This window comes from Schistocerca piceifrons, chromosome 6 (genome assembly GCF_021461385.2).
Source record: "Schistocerca piceifrons isolate TAMUIC-IGC-003096 chromosome 6, iqSchPice1.1, whole genome shotgun sequence".
Lineage (NCBI taxonomy): Eukaryota > Metazoa > Arthropoda > Insecta > Orthoptera > Acrididae > Schistocerca > Schistocerca piceifrons.
This window is the reverse complement of record NC_060143.1, coordinates 48,363,140-48,383,323: the sequence shown is the minus strand read 5'-3', so window position 1 is coordinate 48,383,323 and position 20,184 is coordinate 48,363,140.

The window sequence follows — 20,184 nt, the reverse complement described above, 5'->3', positions numbered from 1 at the left end:
TTTCAACTTCGCTAGCATGATCCCAGATGTCTGAAGAGTTATATACAACATTTGCCTTTCGCGAGCAAGTACTGTGACTGAGCTACCCAAGCACGATTCACGATCCGTCGTCTCAGATTTACTTCTGCTAATATCTCGTCGGTAGACCACTTGCCCGCGAAAGGCAAAGATCCCGAGTTCGAGTCTCGGACGAGCACATAGTTTCGTTCTGCCAGGCGGTTTCAAATCAGCACACACTCCGCTGCAGAGTGAAAATTTCATTCTGGAGGGCTGGTCTGCCTCTGTAGCTGAGTAATCAGCATAGATAGCTGCCACGCTGAAGACCCGGATTCGTTTTTTGGTAGTGGTAAGTAGCTTCCCTTGTTGAAAGGGCTGGAGTATGGCGCACTCAGCCTTATGATGACAGCTAAAGTACTTGACCGAGTAGCAGCGCCTGCAGGGTCTGAAAAGTCTGCGAAACGGCAGGGAGAGTGGTGTGCTCATCACATGCACATCCATACAGCATCCGCATAGTGCCGCAAGGCAGAGAGTGACACGATGATTAGTAGACATTCCTTGGGCTTTCGTGGACTGGATGAGGGGCTCATAAATATGCAGCGGCCTTCCTAACTCTATTGCGACGATCGTATCAAAAGTTCTGTGCAACCCGTTGCAATGAAGACGTAAGCAGGTTCATATGTACGGACTTTACACCACATTTTGTCATACTATGAGGTTAATGGCCTATGTCACCTCTATGACCTCAGCCAGTATTACCATTGCTGTAATCACTGGCCGTGCTGCGACTGAATTCCTTATTAAAAAGGGAAAATGGGCTTGGATGATTCACCTGAGACTTCAACGTGCCAGTAAAAATGTGTGAATAGGTGCCATCGGTGTTAGGATAAGGATGGAAACCTGAGTATCCAAATGAGCCTCCTAGAGATCGCCCTAGAACTGCCTCTATGCCATGCAACAAGGAAAATAATTGTCCTGAGCTTGGACAACCCATAAACGCTGCTATATCAAGACACTTTGGAAGATTCGTCATGAATTCCGCGATAAAAGCCCTGGGAAGAATATCATGCTGCAATAGGACAACGTGCGACCTCATACTGCTGCTGTCACTGTGGAGAAAATCAGAACAGTTAGATCGGAAACTCCTCCAGTCCTCCTTGCAGTTACAACGTGGCACCCTAGTTTATGCTAATAAACAGACGCGAGGCTGAGGCCTTCAGATGGTGGAGGATGTTCCCGCAAGCATTCGGAAAACTGGAAAAGAGTATTAAACTAAGGGTATTTTCAAACGTGCAGCACGAGCAAAAAAATGTGTACAACGAAATGGTGACTATGTAAAAAAATGACAGAAAATATGTAGATTGAGAAGATGTACTTGGTTTGTCTAATAAAATAAAGATTAGGGATTTTAGAAACAGTTACTCATTGCTTTCAGTACAGCTACAATATATTGTCAGAGTTATAGTTCAGAGTTCTAAAAGATAACGATATTGAGAAAGCTATTTACACGACCAGAGACACCGTTCGTATCTCATTATATGCCTAATTACGACCACTGGTATATTCTGCTAATTGTCAAAGGCGTTTGCTTGTGTGAATCACAACACCCATTTAACTGAATTATAATACTACTGAGGAAGTCGCAATGCTGCAAATTGGTTGAAATGTATTTCTCCGACAGGAGAAAAAGGATGTTAATAGGAAAGAGTCGTATTTTAAGGTGTCAGGCAACTGGGAACGAGTTAATGGGATGTCCCACAAGACTCCATCTTAGCACCCATACTTTTCTTGAGTATATCAGTGATCTTCCATCAGTATCATAACCAGATGCGAGATTTTTGTATGCAGGTGATGTACATTGCACCAAATAGCGGTCAGGTATAACTTTAGAAAGATCCTGAAAATGTACTGTTGTCCCAAGCATATTGCAACAAACGGTGAATTTCTATCGCTGCTCGTTTAGTTTTTATTGCCGTTTCAAATATACCGGTCATTTTTGAAACACCCTGTATGTGTTCGGTTGGAAGGAGATATGCTTATCTATCAGGCCAAGGCAACAGGTCGACACTCTGTAGAGCATGTTAGATTACAACGGTAAATGGGCACGCTTTATTCTGCTGGAGAACACTTGGTATGGTAGCAAAACTTGTCGAACAACCAAAATGATGTTCAGTTTTGCATGCAGGGTGTATGGGATAGCAACGAGAATGCTCTCATAGGAAATCGCTCCCCTGACCGTAACAACAGGTGTTGTCCCAAGTGTCAAGTACACAGACAGGTTGGTTGCAGACCCTAAACTGGAATCCTTCTAACGAACACTCGTTCATTGCTGGAACTGAGGCGGAACCAGCTTTCATCAGTAAACATAACAGTCCTCCACACGGCCTCCAAAGGGCTCTCGCTTGACACCTCTGTCGTCGGAAATAGCGCAGTCTGGCTGGAAGCTGCCTTTGAAATAACCGATTTGTAACAGTTCGTCGTGTCAGTGTAGTGCCAACTGCTGCTCAGATTGCTGCTGCAGATGCTGTACGATGCACTAACACCATACTCCGAACACGATGGTCATTGCTCCTCGTTGGCTGTGTGAAGCCTGGTTCTCTTGTTACCGCACAGTCCCGGGATCAGTGATGTCAGCAATCATGTACAGGTGATACATTCCTGAACAGTTTTTCTGTAGTGTCTACATCTACATCTACATTTATACTCCGCAAGCCACCGAACGGTGTGTGGCGGAGGCCACTTTACGTGCCACTGTCATTACCTCCCTTTTCTGTTCCAGTCGCGTATGGTTCGCGGGAAGAACGACTGTCTGAAGGCCTCCGTGCGCGCTCGAATCTCTCTAATTTTACACTCGTGATCTCCTCGGGAGGTATAAGTAGGGGGAAGCAATATGTTCGATACTTCATCCAGGAACGCACCCTCTCGAAACCTGGCGAGCAAGCTACACCGTGATGCAGAGCGCCTCTCTTGCAGAGTCTGCCACTTGAGTTTGTTAAACATCTCCGTAACGCTATCACGGTTACCAAATAACCCTGTGACGAAACGCGCCGTTCTTCTTTGGATCTTCTCTATCTCCTCCGTCAACCCGATCTGGTACGGATCCCACACTGATGAGCAATACTCAAGTATAGGTCGAACGAGTGTTTTGTAAGCCACATCCCTTGTTGATGGACTACATTTTCTAAGGACTCTCCCAATGAATCTCAACCTGGTACCCGCCTTACCAACAATTAATTTTATATGATCATTCCACTTCAAATCGTTCCGCACGCATACTCCCAGATATTTTACAGAAGTAACTGCTACCAGTGTTTGTTCCGCTATCATATAATCATACAATAAAGGATCCTTCTTTCTATGTATTCGCAATACATTACATTTGTCTATGTTAAGGGTCAGTTGCCACTCCCTGCACCAAGTGCCTATCCGCTGCAGATCTTCCTGCATTTCGCTACAATTTTCTAATGCTGCAACTTCTCTGTATACTACAGCATCATCCGCGAAGCCGCATGGAACTTCCGACAACAGAACGAACATCCAGTTTCGCCGGGCTCTATTACACGACCTCGTTCAATCTCAGTGGTGTGTCGGTATCGTCGTCTTAAAGACATTTTCCACCAACATCAGCTCACCACGTCCAATGTTAATGGCAACTAACGCTAACGACCGTTTCAGCGTGTATTTGAAGTAATATATTGCAATAGACGTCAACCTTCAGATGTAGACTTGCGCCTACCAGCTTTCGTTGTATCGAATATCTCATCCTTGGCGTTGCCACTTTTTTTCGTAGCTGTGTATATGCGGCATAATATTTTCGTTTCCTCAAACATAATCACTTAGTTGTGAAACTGTGCTGTGTTCGGCCGATGCCGAATTATTATTTTTAGATGTTTCAGTTTTTTCCATCAGTATAGCTACTAGTATTCTGTCACCAAACAGGACTTTGAAATGGGAAATTGTAGCAACGACTTCACCTTCCCGCTAAACTAATACTATTTTCTCTTGATCTGCAAGTGAGCAATCATTGGGGCTCTTCCGCTAACTTGTGTAGCACGCATAGAAAATAGTTAAACGAACTGAAAATATTGCCTACCCAGTTAAGTTAACTACGATGTGGTATTCGAAAGTTTAAATAAACTGATTCTGTGTCTTGGGCCGTGTCATTACGTAACAATAAAACAACTATTGCTCTTCAACGTAATTAAACTACTCACAAAATTGATCTGATGCACGAATCTTGTGCTTATACAGATCAATAAACAACCCACGGGAATGCAGTTATTTGATGTCCTCGACAACCGCCAGTATTTCTGTAGAAACACACTGCACATAGCCAGCCGCTGTGGCCGAGCGGTTCTAGGGGCGTCAGTCAAAAACCGCGCTGCTGCAACGGTCCCAGGTTCGAATCCTGCCTCGGGCATGGATGTGTGTGATGTTCTTAGGGTAGTAAGGTTTAAGTAGTTGTAAGTCTAGGGGACTGATGACCTCAGATGTTAAGTCCCATAGAGCGTAGAGCCATTCAATTATTTTAAACGGACAAATGCTTCGAGAGAGCGCTTTGACCGAGAACAATAATACGGCGTATCAGAAAAACAACATACAGACGAACCCCTTACAGAACCAGAGCCATCAGAAAGTCAACGTCAGAAATTCTCGATAGCTGAATATTGATTACCAACTTGTGAGCAAGTGGTGCCGGGGAATGAAACGAAAATTTTTTATTTCTATACTTATTTTTGTTTTTGAGGTCAGTATAAAAATGCTCATCGCATATAAGTAGGTGATTTTTTTCTCTTCACTTTTCACTTCATGTCAATGGATACAGAGTAGCCTGCTACTATTTTCTTTTCGCTTCAGCCACATCTCACCAACCGTTAACGGGCATAGGAGACGTGTGAGGAGATCCTCGTTTCCGAAATGTGCTGATAACTAAAGGAAAAACTGATGAAGCACCTGGTGTATCTACTATGTGAAGTTTTTGAAAGGTAAAGGGTCAATCATAATTAATTGCGAAGACTGGTATGGGTAAAAGATACGCTAATAGAAAGTTTGTAGTAAACACACATACGCAGACCAACCTTTGCAGAGACAGTTCATAATGCGTGGTTACGATCAGCTTCTGACTTCTGCATGAAGTATTGTTGTATTTTAATTGAAAATCTTTCAATTAAGTCTCAGTCTAATTGAACTCACATTTCACCCATGTCCAAACTTCGTACGAAATACAAATTCTGCACTTTACATGTTCAAGTTTACAGTACGTTCGTACCTGCTACATGATGTGTCCTACGGGAAATCACTGCATTTAGATGCAGTCCACCTCCGTCTCCGCAGTTAGTCACGAATCCTATCCAACACCGCAGCTCATCTCGTGAAGCTTGACAAGGCAGTATAATACAATGACATAGTGCGCATCGCTTCTGAATTGACCCTTGACAGATAACCTCGGATGACTGAAGTCGGGTGATTTTGGAGACAGAGTTGCAGGCCCTGCTCGACCTATAGATCTAAATACGTGTCAGATATCGTCTTACATCAACAGCAGAACGCGTCAGTACCCCATCCAGCAAGTACCATACTCCTCAGTGTCAAGCAATCTTGAATCCTACCTTAGCAGAAAGGGAAGATACCCTCAGGGTACCAAGTTTTCTTGGGAGATTGTGTGGCCCAGTGAATGGCCTAGTAGCCTTAACCACAGATAAAATGAGAAATGCTGCAGTTGTGGTAACTCACGAAAATTGTGGGCGTTTAAGCCACTATAGATTTGTGTATTAGAAAGTTAACAGCAACAACGTGTGTGAATCCCTCTCGGCCTGTAACTAAGGTTTCACTGGTAGTGTGACGTTTGACTGCAGCTTGTTCTTGCATTCACTGACGAAAAATCTCTCTAGGACCATACTCCTTTTCACTGAGGCAATGAAATCGTGAGATATGGTACGACTATAGTGACTGCGTGTGGCGATACAAGCGCTGTATCATTTAAGAGATACAGAGGCGAGCGAGTGTGCCGGGACTTTCCCAGTTCACTGCTAGCATCGCCACGTCACCTTAACGCGTCTGTGAGTAGCACACAAGTATTGCACCACAATTTAAGAATGAAATTAAAAGTTAATGTTTGGAACCGCGCGACCGCTACGGTCGCAGGTTGGAATCCTGCCTCGGGCATGGATGTGTGTGTGATGTCCTTAGGTTAGTTAGGTTTAATTAGTGCTAAGTTCTAGGGGACTGATGACCTCAGAAGTTAAGTCCCTTAGTGCTCAGAGCCATTTGAACCATTTTTAAAAGTTAAAGCTGCTTCTTCCCACTTTGCTTGCATGTGCTTTAGTATATTAATGTTTAAATTGTCAAATCTCAGATTTATCAGCTGAGTATCTTTCCCCAAATAAATGTTTTTACGAAAAACAAGTGGCGCTAAATAACAAAGCTATAAGGCCGAAAATCGTTCATAATGTGCAGATGTATTTTAAAATTAACTAGTAGAATTGTCAACGTGATTAGTCCTATATTTCGTCAGAATCCATGTTTTTAAGAAAAACTAAAGGCGCTAAATATTGGACTTAGAATTATGAAAATCTGTATGATTCTTCAGTTTAGTATTGAAACATTAACCATGTGACCCCATTAAGCTGCCTGCAGTAGCTTTCGAGTAATTTACTGAAAACCTAATTTTGGAACAAAAATGTCCTAATCTGTAGTAGATTAAGTATCCGTTACAGTGATGCTATGAAAGTTTGATTACAGAGTCCGCCCCGGTAACTGAGTGGTCATCGTGCCAGACTGTCAATCCTAAGGGCCCGGGTTCGCTTCCCGGCTGGGTCGGAGATTTTCTCCGCTCAGGGACTGGGTGTTGTGTTATCCTAATCATCATCATTTCATCCCCATCGGCCCGCCGGTCGCCGAAGTGGTTTCAAATCGAAAGACCTGCACCAGGCTAACGGTCTACCCGACGGAAGGCCCTAGCCACACGACATTTACATTTTTTTTATTACAGAGCGTGATGAAACCTATTAAATAATAGAGCTATAACAAGTTTCAAGGCCTCGACGTGAATAATAACAAATAAAAGGCCTCTTAAAATTTTAGTTCACAGGTCACGTTCTACTGTCAGTTCCGTCCTAAAAATTCTAGACGTCAAAGTTTAAATGCAGGCAAGCTGAAACTTTTTCTATGGTTTTAACAAACCAAACTAAATTCATACAAAAATTACGAAGATTCTGAATTGGTCATGTCATTGTATTAAAATATTGTTTCCGAGAAAGCATCCGCTTAGAGGCTACTACCGTGAGCATAGAGCGGATAACAGCAGATGTTCCGTTGGCCGTCCGCTGCGTCCGTGTATAAATACGGTCTAAGAGGCAACACTTCACTGCACTTCGCAACCAGCTACCTTACGGTCCGCTCCAGTTAAGCGCCAGATTACGCACTGCCTGGGATGAAGTTACTGCCAGACTGAAACTAAACTAATGTTTTTGGTACAAATAGGAAGTGAACTTGCGAGGACTGTACACCGTCCTGGATCGATTAGATTCGTGCAAGTAACTGTTATTATACTGCCCGTAATGTTAACAAACCAGCTTGGCAAGTGGTGATATTATTTTTCTAAGGCGAAAGAGCATTTAATGGAACTTACTGTAGAGGTCGCCTCCGAACGGGTCATAGTGCTGTTGAGGATAGAGAGATTTATTATTAGTATCAACATCATTTATATAACGATGCTATGCGTGTGCAAATTTATCAAATATATCTATCAATTCTAACCCAACATTTTTATTTATTCTAGTTCCTGATCCTGCTGAGCAAATATAGAATAGAAATATTTATTTCAAGGTGCTATACATGAATATGGACTTGCAGACTGGAAACTATGGTCAATATGATTTCCATCGCTTTCTAGCTGACCACAGATATAGTTTTCAGGCTCAAGTAATGAACGACGGACCACGATCCCACATTTGCTATAAAATTCTCCATACACCTGTTTGGCTTAGTACAGGCACCTGTAAATCCATTCATTCTCCTCGTCGAAATTCCTCGAAAGAGTAGTACATTTTTCAAGACAATATTCTGGACTTAGAGTGCGTTAGGGTTAATCCAGCATCATGATTTCAGCCATTAAGAGGCCCTAATATTAGAGGATGGTACAAAAACACAATTCCCGCCGTGTTTCTGCAGAATATGACCAATCCTGCAGGAAACGCTACGTGCTTAAGACAAAAGGGCCATAGACTTAGATGCTACCTCGTTGTTTTTATCAATCGTCTGATTCTAGGGTTTGTCTATAGCACAACCCGCCTCTGATCAGTACTATTATTCTAGCGAAAAGTGCCTTTGAGGTGAGATATGGTTCAAATGGCTCTGAGCACTATGGGACTTAACTTCTGAGGTCATCAGTCCCCTCGAACTTAGAACTTTTTAAACTTAACTAACCTAAGGACATTACACACATCCATGCCCGAGGCAGCATTCGAACCTGCGACCGTAGCGGTGGCGCGGTTCCAGACTGTAGTGCCGAGAAGCCCTCGGCCACTCCGGCCGGCGAGGTGAGTTATCTAAGCTGATAAAGCTTCTGGTAAAAGATGCTATGGGCCATATGAACCTTGTGCAAACCTGTCCTCCACTCTCAGCCGAATGACAACAACTGTCAACCTGAAGGTACAAATTCCAACGTACCGACAACATTCAATATGGCCAACACATCAAGGAAGGGAAAGCAACTATCCTTCTAACCTCCTCGGCAGTTTACAAATGTTTGACAGGACTTATAAAGTTAAAACTTCCGGGCTGAGAGGCCGTGGTCGATGTATAATATTTCCACCTGTTTCGTCTCCATCTTAAAGCAGTTGATGATTTTTGCTTCTTGGTGAGCAAATAGGGGATGATGTTCGAAGTAGATAGGATATAAAATGTAGACTGCCAATGGCAAGGAAAGTGTTTCTGAAGAAGAGAAATTTGTTAACACCAAGTGTAGATTTAAGTGTCAGGAAGTATTTTCTGAAAGTATTTGTATGGAATGTAGCCTTGAATGGAAGTGAAATATGGGCGATAATTTGTTTAGACAAGAAGAGAATAGAGGCTTTCGAAATGCAGTGCTACAGAAGAATGATGAAGATTAAATGGATAGATGACGTAACTAATGAGGAGCTACTGAACAGGAATGGGGAAAAGAGGAATTTGTGGCACAACTTGTCTAGAAGAAGGGATCGGTTGGTAAGACACATTCTGAGTCATAACGAGATCACAAATTTAGTATTGGAGGGCAGCGTGGAGTGTAAATATGTTAAAGGGGGACCAAGAGATGAATACACTAAGCAGGTTCAGAAGGACATAGGTTGCATTAGGTACTTCGAGATGAAGAAGCCCGCACAGGATAGGGTAGCATGGAGAACTGCATCAAACCAGTCTCTGGACTGAAGACCACAACGACAACAGTACCTTACAGCAGTTGCTGCCTCTCTCTTCTGTGTTGTTTGGTGATATAACCTTTTTGTTTTCGGTGTCACTTGCACGCACCAGAAGACATCTAAAAATATATCACCGCATTTAAGAAATTATGTTACAGACGAATGTACACAAAAAGGAGCCAAACTGCTTTGTATCTCGATGCAGTCGATTAGCACGGGGTACAGTTCTTAAGAAGTTGACAGATTTAATTCTGTTTATTTGCAACTGCTGCTGGGTGCGTTTCCTGCCGCCACGTTCGTCAAGGTAAACTAAAAACGGAGGGAAATCGTTTGTGCTATGTATCTTTGAACAGTTTAAACGTTTTCCGGTGTCTTATCGTATCTTAGCTATATCTGGGGGCAGTTTGGAGACCAGTCCACCATTTGCCTAAATAAGCGTGGAAAACTGCCTAAAACCATGCTTAGAGCGGCCTGCGTACTATCACCGGAGCCCCAATCCGCTGGATGTATTTGACCCGGCTCTGGTCCCCTTCCCAGCCTCGCAAGTTAGTACGCTGCGCGTTATGCTAAACGAAAGGGTCGTTATCTAGTGACAGCATCTTTCATTAATTGATATCCTAGTTTTCAGTAATCAGTCTTCCAACTCATTTCTTGTTTCCTCGATCTCCTTTATCTTATGCAAAACATGTCATCGCAACATACCTAGCGGTCTGTTTTACATATTACAATCCTTATCCGAAGGATCATAACCCCACCCCATCCACCACACTCCCCACTCCTCAAAGCTTTTTACAGTGCGATTTCATTTATTCCTAGTGCCTCGGTCAGTGTGCCATTTATTTGGATTTCCTTTCATGGAAGCAGCATACATTTGGACAAACATGCAGTTATTACAATAGACTTACGCGTCCGTGGACATATTATTTCCTTATTAATATTCGTTCAACTTTATACAGTTACTACCCATTAAATGAGTTATTTTGGGCCATGTTGTGCTATTTAGCCTCTTACACCAAATTTTTTCTATGAAGTCACAGCACCAAATACGGTTTAATGCTGTGTGGTATACAAACCACACAGCCGTGTATAATTATATGTTTGGTTCATGTGGTAATCAATTTTTAAGGACAACGAAGCTCCAGTAGCTTACAACAGTCTGCTAACGTACCTGCGTGGTCAGTGTAGGTGGCTGCCAAATGAAGAATGTATGTTCCACGCCTGCTGCTTTCCATGATTTTTCGATGCTGAGTGGAGTGGTACGCTCATGATATCAACAGATGAGCAATTTAGTGGGGAGTAGCGGCTCCAAGGTGTGGAAAGTCGACAAGACGGACGGGAGAGTGGTATGCCAACCACATGCCCCTGCGTATCACATATGCATAACCCCACAAGGCACAGGATGACACGGCGACAGGTCGACATCCCTCGGGCCCTCACGACTAGGATGAGGAACTCGTTGAAAGTAGCTGAAAAGACAGGGTATTCACTGACACAAATCACCGTTACACTGCTGGGAAAAATGAATAAATAATTGTTCAGATAAACTGATTTACTCTACACTGTCATTACTACGTAATTCTCAAATTCTACGACGACTTTACTGACGTATATATTAGCGAAACGTTGATACAGTAGCGACGTCTGATAGTACGTGGGACGGTATAAATGCTGTCAGGGGAAATACACAATTATGTTTATGTTTCAAGGTCTAAATAAGTGCTTAATGATTCTATGAAATGTTGCATTCTCTTGTCTGAGGGTATTGGAGAGACAAGTTGAGAAATTTAATCAGTTTACTTAGTCTCTATGCATGAAGTTACTTGTTAATTGCAGTACCATCACCATGAAAAGACATGTAAAACATTTTAATAGCTCTGTGATGAGTCTCACTAACATGGTGAGGAATCTCTCACACCCATCTCATCAGTGGTGGTCATAACAGACTGTAAATCACGTTGCAAACTGGAATGTAGATAACATTAATGTCGGATTTTCTGCTGTCGTATTTCTATCCATTCCACTTTCCACCTGTTTTATGGCCTCACCTTTGTTGTTGTTATGGTCTTCAGTCCTGAGATTGGTTTGATGCAGCTCTCCATGCTACTCTATCCTGTGCAAGCGTCTTCATCTTCGAGTAACTACTGCAACCTACATCATTCTGAATCTGCTTAGTGTATTCATCTCCTGGTCTCTCTCTATACATCCCTCCAATACTAAATTGGTGATCCCTTGATGTCTTAGAACATGTCCTACCAACGGATCCCTTCTTCTGGTCAAGTTTTGCCACAAATTCCTCTTCTCCCCATTCTCTTCAGTACCTCCTCATTAGTTACTTGATCTACCCATCTAATCTTCAACATTCTTCTGTAGCACCACATTTAGAAAGCTTCCATTCTCTTCTTGTCTAAACTAGTTATCGTCCATGTTTTTCTTCCATAGATGGCTACATTCCATACAAATACTTTAAGAGAAGAAAATCCTGACACTTAAATCTATACTGGATGTTAACAAATTTCTCTTATTCAGAAACGCTTTCCCTGCCACGGCCAGTCTACATTTCATATCTTCTCTACTTCGACGGTCATCAGTTAATGTGCTTCCCAAATAGCAAAACTCATTTACTACATTAAGATTCTCATTTCCTAATGAGATTCCCTCAGCGTCACCTGATTTAGTTCTACTACATTTAATTATCCTCGTTTCGCTTTTGTTGATGTTTATTTTATATCCTTATTTCAAGACACTGTCCATTCTCTTCAACTGCTCTTCCAGGTCCTTTCTCTGACAGAATTACAATGCCGTCGGCACACTTCAAAGTTTTAATTTCTTCTCCATGGATTTTAATTCCTACTCCACATTTTTCTTTTGTTTCCTTTACAGTTTGCTTAATATGCAGATTGAATAACATAAATGATAGGCTGTAGCTCAGTCTCACTCCCTTCCCAACCACTGCATCCCTTTCATGCTTCTCGACTCTTATAACTCCCATCTGGTTTCTGTACAAATTGTAAAAAGCCTTGCGCTCCCTGTATTTTACCGCTGCTACAGTCAGAATTTGAAAGATTATATTCCAGTCAACTTTATCAAAAGCTTTCTCTATGTCTACAAATGCTAGAAACGTGGGTTTATTTTTCTGCGGATTACAAACTGATATTCCCCGAGGTCGGCTTCAACCAGTTTTACCATTTGTCTGTAAAAAATTCCTGTTAATATTTTGGCCCAATCTTTACTCAGCACTGATAACAGGAGCAAACGAGTACCAGCTGTGCATTCTGTCTTTTGCTAAAAGAATAATGCACGACCGCCTGTTGCAGGTCGTGTACGGGCCTTTCTGGATACAGAAAATGTTCGACTGCTGCCCCGGCCAGCACATTCTCCCGATCTCTCAGCAACTGGAAAAGTCTGGTCCATGGTGGCCGAGCAACTGGCTCGTCACAATACGCCAGTCACTACTCTTGATGAACTGTTGTATGTGTTTGAAGCTGCATGGGCAGCTGTACCTGTACACGCCATCCAATCTCTGTTTGACTCAATGCCCAGGTGTCAAGGCTGTTATTACGGTCAGAGGTGGTTTCTCTGAGTTCTGATTTCTCAGGATCTATGCACCCAAATTGCGTGAAAATGTAATCACCTGTCAGTTCTAGTATAATATATTTGTCCAATGAATACCCGTTTATCATTTGCATTTCTTCTTGGTGTAACAATTTTAATGGCAAGTAGTGTATTATATATGTACTTACAACTAGATTTCACCTTTCTTTAATCTAATTAAATTTGCCATGTAATAAAGACGCTCGTCACTCAAAACTAGTAATTTACGTGATCCAGGCGCAATAAAGTGGTAACCGCAAATTTTCAACGCCAACCTATAACAACAACTCATAGACGGCAGGTGGGATCTCTGGTAGTAGGGGCTGTAAAAGCATGTCTTAGGATGGGGAAAACAGTGCAGTCGTGATGTCTGAACAGAGCGTTTTATCAGACGTGCAAAAGAGCAAAGTGGAAACATTTCCGACGCGGCTAAATTTGAAAACCGTTCGCATGACACTGTGGTTAAAGTATACCGTGTACGCCGAAATTACGCTATCCAAAACCAGCACTAAGGCAACAGTTGTGCACAGTGTGTCATAGGTGACAGGGGTGAATGACGGCTGCGTATGTGTCAAGACGAAGAGCTGTGTAACTGTTGAGCAGCTGACCGCGATGTCTGAACAGAGCGTTTTATCAGACGTCGAAAAGGGCAAAGTGGAAACATTTCCGGCGCGGCTAAATTTGAAAACCGTTCGCATGATACTGTGGTTAAAGTATACCGTGTACGCCGAAATTACACTATCCACAACCAGCACTAAGGCAACAGTTGTGCACAGTGGGTCATAGGTGACAGGGGTGAATGACGGCTGCGTATGTGTCAAGACGAAGAGCTGTGTAACTGTTGAGCAGCTGACCGGCCAGATTAACCAAGGCGCTACCAACAGTGTCTCGTTAACGACCTTACTGCAAATAGGCCTTCCCAGCAAGAACCTCGTTCATACGTCCACGGTGACTGCCGTTCATTGGCGATTACGGTTGGAATATGCACGCCAGCACCACTCGAAGACCACCAGGAAAAGTTTACTCTAGTCATCTGGCCACCGAAACCCCCGGATTGAAACTCAATCGAGAATCTGTGGGACCACCTCAAACGAACTATTCGTGTCATGTACTGTCAACCGTGAAGCCTAGGGCAGCTGGTCGCTCCGGGCGCTTTGTCCGAGCGGTTCTAGGTGCTTCAGTCCGGAACCGCGCTACTGCTACGGTCGCAGGTTCGAATCCTGCGTCGGTCGTGGATGTATGTGATGCCCTTAGGTTATTTAGCTTTAAGTAGTTCTAAGTATAGGCGACCGTTGACCTCAGATGTTAAGTGCCATAGTGCGTAGCGCCGTTTGAACCATTTTTTTGCAGCTGCTTGCGGCACTGTAGTTAGGATGTCTCCATGTCCTTGTCGATCCCTTCCAGAACCTCATCGACCCTCTTCCTGCACGTCCGCAATCCAAACATGGTTATACACGCTTTTGATAGGTGGTCAGATTAACGTGACTGCCCTAAGTAAATGTTATATTTGGTATCATCATTGAATACATCAAAAAGAGACGCTTTTATTGAACAGGCATTCTTTAGTTATTATAATGTTTTGACAACAATTTCTTTGCCACCGATCATAAGTGCATTTTCGTAAATTTCATATTTTATTTAATTGCGCATAAGATATTAGATATATGATCATGTTCATGATCTCAGGGGCACAGGGAGAGAAAGGCCTTTTATTTCCAAAATATGTTGTAATTTTACCTTGTACATATTTTAAATGGTGAGGCATTTTCTGTATTGTATGTCAGTTTCAAGCTTTGGTGGGGAAACCGAAGCTTGATCAGCACTAGCGAGCGAAGGCTCGAGGTCATTCTGCGTAGACCGCCATTCTGTGTCGAAGGCCTCGCTGTGCGGATCCGCCTTACAGATACTAGTAACTTGTGTGTTGAGGAGTTGATAGATTGTTTCCGGGTTTGTGAAGTGATTGTTTTTGGGGGGGGCAATAATTTAACAAAAAAAAAAAATGGTTCAAATGGCTCTGAGCAATATGAGACTTAACATCTATGGTCATCAGTCCCCTAGAACTTAGAACTAATTAAACCAAACTAACCTAAGGACTGCACGCAACACCCAGCCATCACGAGGCAGAGAAAATCCCTGACCCCGCCGGGATTCGAACCCGGGAACCCGGGCGTGGGAAGCGAGAACGCTACCGCACGACCACGAGATGCGGGCATAAATTAACATATTTTGAGAATGAAAACATGGCCCAGGTAGTCTGATTATTAACTATGAGATTTGCCAATTTTAACTTTCGGTCAGTTTCAAGCCCGTATCTCAAATTCCAGCTTCATTTTACGAGGGCAGTTCAATAAGTAATGCAACACTTTTTTTTTCTGAAACGGGGGTTGTTTTATTCAGCATTGAAATACACCAGGTTATTCCCCAATCTTTTAGCTACACAACACTATTTTTCAACGTAATCTCCATTCAATGCTACGACCTTACGCCACCTTGAAATGAGGGCCTGTATGCCTGCACGGTACCATTCCACTGGTCGATGTCGGAGCCAACGTCGTACTGCATCAATAACTTCTTCATCATCCGCGTAGTGCCTCCCACGGATTGCGTCCTTCATTGGGCCAAACATATGGAAATCCGACGGTGCGAGATCGGGGCTGTAGGGTGCATGAGGAAGAACAGTCCACTGAAGTTTTGTGAGCTCCTCTCGGGTGCAAAGACTTGTGTGAGGTCTTGCGTTGTCATGAAGAAGGAGAAGTTCGTTCAGATTTTTGTGCCTACGAACACGCTGAAGTCGTTTCTTCAATTTCTGAAGGGTAGCACAATACACTTCAGAGTTGATCGTTTGACCATGGGGAAGGACATCAAACAGAATAACCCCTTCAGCGTCCCAGAAGACTGTAACCATGACTTTACCGGCTGAGGGTATGGCTTTAAACTTTTTCTTGGTAGGGGAGTGGTTGTGGCGCCACTCCATTGATTGCCGTTTTGTTTCAGGTTCGAAGTGATGATCCCATGTTTCATCGCCTGTAACAATCTTTGACAAGATATTGTCACCCTCAGCCACATGACGAGCAAGCAATTCCGCACAGATGGTTCTCCTTTGCTCTTTATGGTGTTCGGTTAGGCAACGAGGGACCCAGCGGGAACAAACCTTTGAATATCCCAACTGGTGAACAATTGTGACAGCACTACCAACAGAGATGTCAAGTTGAGCACTGAGTTGTTTGATGGTGATCCGTCGATCATCTCGAACGAGTGTGTTCGCACGCTCCGCCATTGCAGGAGTCACAGCTGTGCACGGCCGGCCCGCACGCGGGAGATCAGACAGTCTTGCTTGACCTTGCGGCGATGATGACACACGCTTTGCCCAACGACTCACCGTGCTTTTGTCCACTGCCAGATCACCGTAGACATTCTGCAAGCGCCTATGAATATCTGAGATGCCCTGGTTTTCCGCCAAAAGAAACTCGATCACTGCCCGTTGTTTGCAACGCACATCCGTTACAGACGCCATTTTAACAGCTCCGTACAGCGCTGCTACCTGTCAGAAGTCAATGAAACTATACGAGACGAAGCGGGAATGTTTGAAAATATTCCACAAGAAATTTCCGGTTTTTTCAACCAAAATTGGCCGAGAAAAAAAATGTGTTGCATTACTTATTGAACTGCCCTCGTATATTATGTTTGAAATTGGCCAATCGCATAGATAATAAAAAAGATGTAGCCTATCTGGACCATGTTTTCATTCTAAAAACACCTTGAGACCGTGGACCCCAACAAAAATAAAATTTTAAAGGCTTTAACATTGGCTGACTCTTGGAAAAATTTCGATAAAAATTGTATCTAAGCAGAGGTTAAGCGATGCGCAGTGTTGAAATTTGTTTATTTTTGGCTGCAAATCTGAAACTATTCTTGAATATACTCTGGGAATCGACTCATGATTATTCGATGTTTGATAAGTTAATCGCCATAGTGAACTGCATTCGTTTATGAGTTGCCAAATATTTTATTTCTAGTGTAACAGAACTGGCTTTTTTCTTCGCCGACCAATGTCTTTAAGTAATAATTCCGGAATTTGTTACCACTTTAAATGTGCAGTCAAGCAATCTTTACAGCATTTGATAAGTTTTGTACCTTTATTTCACCGATAAACAGTATTTGTGGAGTCACTGTTTTAGTGCATATATTAATATAACTAAGGGTTCACAGGATAACACTACTTTCGCAGCAAGCTTAGGTGCAGGGCATGAGGGAAAACTACGCCTCGACCCAGCGACGATATCGAATTTCTATTCCAAACAGAAACGTACATCGTGCAACTGTCTAATTTTTAGTCTCAGCACAGGGATCTGTTTAGTAAGCAGCACTAGGGAAGGTCAGTCGGAACGCTCTGCTGTGCTGGTAGATCGAGAGAGCTGACAATTTCCGTACCACTGTATCTCAATATCCTTCGACCTTAAGTTCACGAGAACTGTTGTCATTCAGCTACCACAATTAACAAATCGGTTTCCATCAGGGTCTTTATTCATTCCATGCAACCTGACGAAGACGGTGGGCGAAAGCAAGTGCGCCTGCGGTATCCAGTAATTTATTCTGAAGGTGGAACAACGACCGTTCTCTTTGGAGATCACGACAAATGACGGCGCTACTATCATATGTTTCATCTGGTACTCTCGATCTACCGATGCACCTGGCCGCTGCTTTTGAAGAGAAATTGAGAACAAGTAGTCGACCACTGCCGTTTCACTTTCGAGGACCACATGGTTGTTTCATAAAGACAGAAAAAGGAACTTAGAAAGCATGTCTCTTCCACTGATCTAGGTAATAAGGAGGTGTTGACTTTAAGTAGAAAGTACCGTTCAGCGATCCGCTTTTCGTTTCATTAGAAATACGGAAGTTGCTGCAAAGAAGCTGTTGTAAATCAGATAATATTTGAGCTAATGGAGACTCCTGAGTTTGGAGTTTATGCGAACTGGAGCAGAATAGCATGAGTCATTTCAATTGCTTGCAACAGCAGAACATCGGTAGGTTTGTAAGAGATGGCTCCTAATAAGATTCTAACGCAATGGTATTGAGTGCCATATTGATAACGTTGTGTACAAAGTTTCATTTGTAAGCTAATAATACCTCATTAGCCTCGGAAGAAGTTCTATGTTGTGCACATACCTCTTCAGCTGTCCCCTGTATCGGACAGTCGGGGTTATGAATATCGAATGATACATCAACGTCTCCCACAGGTCAAGATACTTTATGAGACTGCATACATCAGTAGACGGTGTTACTTGTGAAGTGATAAGTAATATTTAATCCATGATAGGTATCCCGAAGAGTAAAGGATATTTGTATCATTACCGCAATTATGCACTAGGATTCTGTCTGCCTCGTAAAGCATGAGGTGGTTTCGAAGGGGTGGGGGGTGGGGGAGGGGATACGGCGGTTACTGACGGGTCATGGAGGCCGGTCGTTGGAGGATCGTGCTGTCGTTCAGTTGAACGAGTAGCCGTTACACTGAAGAGGGGCCCGAGAACGTCACGAACGTGCGGCTGCAATGGCAGGTGAAGTCTCGTGGCGACACTTTGGCCGGATATGTGCTTACGTCACCCCTACAATACATCTCTGGAGAAAAGAGAGCCAGAACAGTCGTTATTCCTGCTATACTATCTGGATAATATGTTACGGCCACTCCCCGCTTTGATTCGCTAACATATCGACCTTTTCAACACATCCTGTTAATACAGTAGTATTATTTTTAACGGATGACGCGACGAGACGCAACGTCTATGAGGCTATCAGCGCTATAGTGGCCTAATCCACAGCACACTGTTTTGTGGGAATGGCCACTGGAAGATATTAACGTTTGCAGAAATGAAGTGTACGGTAGTGATTGCGGCGTATAGTAATGATTCTGGTATACATAACGTGGTATGGTGCCCGGTAATCGGCAATACGTGGAGTTAACCGTAATAGTGTTTTTAGACCATTTTTGTGTGGGTCAGGCCTCTATTGTTTCGTCGCACTTGGCCGTAATACACGAAACATGTAAAACGTCCCCTTAGAAAAATTAATGAATTACTGTGCTGATAAAACGCTTACATTATTAGATTTTCAAACAGCTGAGCAGAACTGAACGTACTCAAACATTTCGCTCATTACCTATTCTGATCAACACCAAACTGACACACAATATTTTTAGCGCAACGCATTCTGACTTTCAATAATCTCTACAAAAGAGTGGCCCTGACTAACAATAACCTATACCTTTCATGAATCACTTACCTCCCAAAAATCTTCGTTACTCGAACTACTGCAATACAGCGAGTGCCAATACTGCCAGCTAAATAAAAGATTCAAACTACCGAAGGCACTAACTACTGATAGGCATACTTAGCAAATGAAAGATTTTGATAGAGAACAAACAATGTATTTACCTTAATAGTATTCAAAAGTTCATGACATCCAGTCTTACAAATTTACTGTCTCTGATGGACACACGTCCAGATCATCCGCTCTCAAAACTCCGCCATTTCTCTCCGCACATCCACCACTGCTGGTGGACACCTCCAACTGCGCAACGCTACGCGCTGTTCACATCCAACTGCCCAACGCTACAATACCGAATATTGCAACAATGCCGCCGGCCGGAGTGGCCGTGCGGTTCTAGGCGCTACAGTCTGGAGCCGAGCGACCGCTACGATCGCAGGTTCGAATCCTGCCTCGGGCATGGATGTGTGTGATGTCCTTAGGTTAGTTAGGGTTAATTAGTTCTAAGTTCTAGGCGACTGATGACTTCAGAAGTTAAGTCGCATAGTGCTCAGAGGCATTTGAACCATTTTTGCAACAATGCCAACCAGCCACAGACTGCACACAGCACAGTCGGTGATTTTCATACAGAGCGCTACGTGGCGTTACCAACGTAAAAACCTAAACAGCCTACTTGCACATGTGGAATAGGCCGTTATTGCTTTACACACAGTAGTCAAATACTAGACAAGATACACAAGATGCGTTAATGTTCATCATTCGTATTATCATTTACAGGGATGGTGTCGCCACACAGCTGTGCAGATGTCTTCAAGTTACGGTAATAACCATGGTACAGCGGCGGTAAAAATTGCAGCAATGTCGTTAAATCGGTTTTTATCAATGCACTAATTACGCGTCCAATGAGATATGGTACGTCCAGAGTCTCAGCTAC